We start from the raw sequence: 4,577 nt of genomic DNA on the forward strand, positions 1-4,577 counted from the left end.
CTCTTCTTCTGCTGGGTTTAGGCTGTCTTTGCTGTTCTGTTTCTATTTTCTTTAGGTGTGCTGTTAGATTTTGTATTTGGGATTTTTCTTGTTTCTTGAGATAGGCCTGGATTGCAATGTATTTTCCTCTCAGGACTGCTGCATCCCAAAGCGTTTGGATTGTTGTATTTTCATTTTCGTTTGTTTGCATATATTTTTTTTAAATTTCTTCTCTAATTGCCTGGTTGACCCATTCATTCTTTAGTAGGGTGTTCTTTAACCACCATGCTTTTGGAGGTTTTCCAGACTTTTTTCCTGTGGTTGATTTTAAGCTTCATAGCATTGTGGTCTGAAAGTATGCATGGTATGATCTCAATTCTTGTATACTTATGAAGGGCTGTTTTGTGACCCAGTATGTGATCTATCTTGGAGAATGTTCCATGTGCACTCTAGAAGAAAGTATATTCTCTTGCTTTGGGATGCAGAGTTCTAAATATATCTGTCAAGTCCATCTGATCCAATGTATCATTCAAGGCCCTTGTTTCTTTATTGACTGTGTGTCTAGATTATCTATCCATTTCTGTTAAGTGGAATGTTAAAGTCCCCTGCAATTACCACATTCTTATCAGTAAGGTTGCTTATGTTTGTGAGTAATTGTTTTATATATTTGGGGGCTCCCATATTCGGCGCATAAACATTTATATTTGTTAGCTCTTCCTGATGGATAGACCCTGTGATTATTATATAATGCCCTTCTTCATCTCTTATTACAGCCTTTAATTTAAAGTCTAGTTTGTCTGATATAAGTATGGGTACTCCAGCTTTCTTTTGACTTCCAGTGGCATGATAAATAGTTCTCCATCCCCTCACTCTCAATCTGAAGGTGTCCTCAGGTCTAAAATGAGTCTGTTGTAGACAGCAAATAGATGGGTCCTGTTTTTTTATCCATTCTCATACCCTATGTCTTTTGGTTGGCACATTTAGTCCATTTACATTCAGTGTTATTTTAGAAAGATATGGGTTTAGAGTCATTGTGATGTCCGTAGGTTTCATGCTTGTAGCGATGTCTCTGGTACTTTGTCTCACAGGATCCCCCTTAGCATCTCTTGTAGGGCTGGTTTAGTGGTGACAAATTCCTTCAGTTTTTGTTTGTTTGGGAAGACCTTTATCACTCCTTCTATTCTAAATGAGAGACTTGCTGGATAAAGGATTCTCAGCTGCATATTCTGTCTGTTCTTCACATTGAAGATCTTCTGCCATTCCTTTCTGGCCTGCCAAGTTTCAGTAGAGAGATCAGTCACGAGTCTTATAGGTCTCCTTTTATATGTTAGAGCACGTTTATCTCTAGCTGCTTTCAAAATTTTCTCTTTATCCTTGTATTTTGCCAGTTTCACTATGATATGTCGGGCAGAAGATCGATTCAAGTTAAGTCTGAAGGGAGTTCTCTGTGCCTCTTGGATTTCAATGCCTTTTTCCTTCCCCAGATCTGGGAAGTTCTCAACTATTTTTTCTTCAAGTACACCTTCAGCACCTTTCCCTCTCTCTTCTTCCTCTGGAATACCAATTATGCTTATATTATTTCTCTTTAGTGCATCACTTAGTTCTCTAATTTTCCCCTCATTCTCCTGGATTTTTTATCTCTCTTTTTCTCAGCTTCTTCTTTTCCATAATTTTATCTTCTAGTTCACCTATTCTCTCCTCTGTCTCTTCAATCCAAGCTGTGGTCGTCCCCATTTTATTTTGCAGCTCATTAATATCATTTTTTAGCTCCTCCTGGCCGTTCCTTAGTCCCTTGATCTCTGTAGCAAGAGATTCTCTGCTGTCCTTTATGCTGTTTTCCAGCCCAGCGATTAATTTTATGACTATTATTCTAAATTCACTTTCTGTTATATTGTTTAAATCGTTTTTGATCATTTTGTTAGGTGTTGTTATTTCCTGGAGGTTTTTTTGAGGGGAATTCTTCCCTTTTGTCATTTTGGATAGTCCCTGGAGTGGTGCGGAACTGCCTGGCACTTCCCCTGTGCTGTCTTGAATAACTTGCGTTGGTGGGCAGGGCTGCAGTCAGACCTGATGTCTGCCCCCAGCCCACCACTGGGGCCACAGTCAGACTGGTGTGTACCTTCTCTTCCCCTCTCCTAGTGGCGGGATTCACTGTGCGGTGGCGTGACCCGTCTGGGCTACCTGCACACTGCCAGGCTTGTGGTGCTGGGGATCTGGCATATTAGCTGGGGGTGGATCGGCAAGGTGCACAGGGGCGGGAGGGGCAGCCTCAGCTCACTTTTCCTTGGGAGATCCGCTTTGGGAGGGGCCCTGCTGCACTGCGAGGGAGTCAGACCTGCTGGAGGGATGGATCCGCAGAAGCGCAGCTTTGGGTGTTTGCGCGGTGCCTGCCAGTTCCCTGGCAGGAACTGGTTCCCTTTGAGATTTTGACTGGTGGATAGGTGAGGGAGATGGCGCTGGCGAGGACCTTTGTTCCCCGCCAAGCTGCGTTCTGTCATCCGGGGCTCAACAACTCTCCCTCCCGTTGTCCTCCAGCCCTCCCTTTCTCCGAGCAGAGCTGTTAGCTTATAACCTTCCAGATGCTAAGTCCGCTTGCTGTGGGAACACACTCCGTCAGGCCCCTCCGCCTTTGCAAGCCAGACTCGGGGGCTCTGCTTGGCTGGCGGGCTGCCCCTCTGCCCTGGCTCCCTCCGGCCAGTCCATGTAGCATGCACCGCCTCTCCATGTAGCATGCACCGCCTCTCCGCCCTTCCTACCCTCTTCTGTGGGCCTCTCGTTTGCGCTTGGCTCCAGAGACTCCCTTCTGCTAGTCTTCTGGCGGTTTTCTGGGTTATTTAGGCAGGTGTATGTGGACCCTAAATGATCAGCAGGACGTGCGGTGAGCCCAGTGTCCTCCTGCGCCGCCATCTTCCCAGGATTCTTTGATTTGCATTCTTAATGAATCAACCAAAATTATTTTTTCCAATTGGTTAGATGAAGGAAAGGGGGTTATTTATTACCTTTCTAGGAATCCACCAACATCAAATTCAGCAGTGTTTTTTCTAAAAAAGTAAGGATACATAAACATGAAAACATATATTAATAAATTCCACCACATTAATTGAATAAATATGAAACATATAAAGGAAAAATTAAGGTAAAAAAAAACAATGCTTAAGTGTATAAAGGATTTTTAAATAAATAAATATCTAAAACTAATAATAGAAGGGAACTTTTTTAGAGTAGTATTAAAGGAGATCTTAAAAAATGTAGACCTAAAGTCATCCCTAGTGATCATTCTTTAGAAATATTTCCATTCAGCTCAGGGGGAACCAAAACTGCTATATACCAATCATTTCACATTACACTGGAAGTCAGTTAATTCCATAAGACAAGAAATGGGAAATTAGGATCATGAGTATTGGCAAGAAAAAAATATATCACGTGCAGAAAATGTAACTGCCTAAATAATATATCAAAAAGTATTTTAAAATATTTTTGTGGATAGAGAATAAGCATCCATAAATAATTATTGAATTTATAAAATTAAACTGATGAAAACACCATAGAATCCCTTTATGATCTGCCATCTGTGGTGGAACCTCTGCCAAGATGTAGATTTTCGTGAAAACCCTTATGGGGAAGACCATCTCTCTAGAGGTCGAGCCCTCAGATGCAATAGAAAAGGTAAAGACCAAAATCCGGGGTAAGGAGGGAATTTCTCCTGATCAGCAGAGCCTGGTTTTGCTGGCAAGCAACTGGAAGGTGGATGTACTTTTTCTAACTACAATATTTGAAAGGAGTCCACTCTATCTTGTGTTGAAACTTCATGGTGGTGCTAAGAAAAGGAAGAAGTCTTACACCATTCCCAGGAAGAATAAGCATAAGAAAAAGAAGGTTAAGCTGGCTGTCCTACTATAAGGTGGATGAGAATGATAAAATTAGTTGCCTTCATTGGGAGTGCCCTTCAGACGAATCTGGTGCTGGGGTTTTTATGGCTAGCCACTTTGACAGATGTTATTGCGGCAAATGTTGTCTGACCTAGTGCTTCAACAAACTGGAAGGCAAGGAATTGCGTGCGGGTTAATAAAAAACAAACTAAAAAAATACAATGAAATAGATTTTCCACCAACAATAACAAAGCTCCTCGGAAAAATTCAAATTACAAATGAGGAGGGCACCTGTTGGGATGAGCACTGGGTATTGTATGGAAACCAATTTGACAATAAATTTCATATTAAAATAAAAAAAATAAAAAAGAAGCTGACTAAAGGGAGACATTCTCAATGTTGATGGATGATAGTATTCAAAGTTATGAACAGATTGATACATCCAAATAATCTTGACTTTTAAAAAATTCCGGTAAAAGCTCCAATGCTATTTATTCACAACACTTAGAGAAAAAATGTATCTTAAAATGACTGAAGGAAATACAAGTTCAAGAGAAACAAGATAATTATTAAATTCAAAAATGATGTGGAAAATTTCCACATCTAATAATAAGATATCATGATGTGATTTTACCTTGACTTCAAAAATATAATAAACTACGTGTTTAGAAACCCTCCTACCATAAAAACCTAATAATACTGGCATAAGGCACATATCCTTTAAAGTGA

General features: G+C 40.6%; 1 pseudogene; it reads left to right on the forward strand.

Moving 5' to 3' along the window:
• Positions 1-3,567: 3,567 nt before the first annotated feature.
• On the forward strand, positions 3,568-4,045 carry LOC125934022 (ubiquitin-40S ribosomal protein S27a-like; annotated as a pseudogene).
• The last annotated feature ends 532 nt before the right edge of the window (positions 4,046-4,577 follow it).

This window comes from Panthera uncia (assembly GCF_023721935.1).
Source record: "Panthera uncia isolate 11264 chromosome A1 unlocalized genomic scaffold, Puncia_PCG_1.0 HiC_scaffold_16, whole genome shotgun sequence".
Taxonomy (NCBI): domain Eukaryota; kingdom Metazoa; phylum Chordata; class Mammalia; order Carnivora; family Felidae; genus Panthera; species Panthera uncia.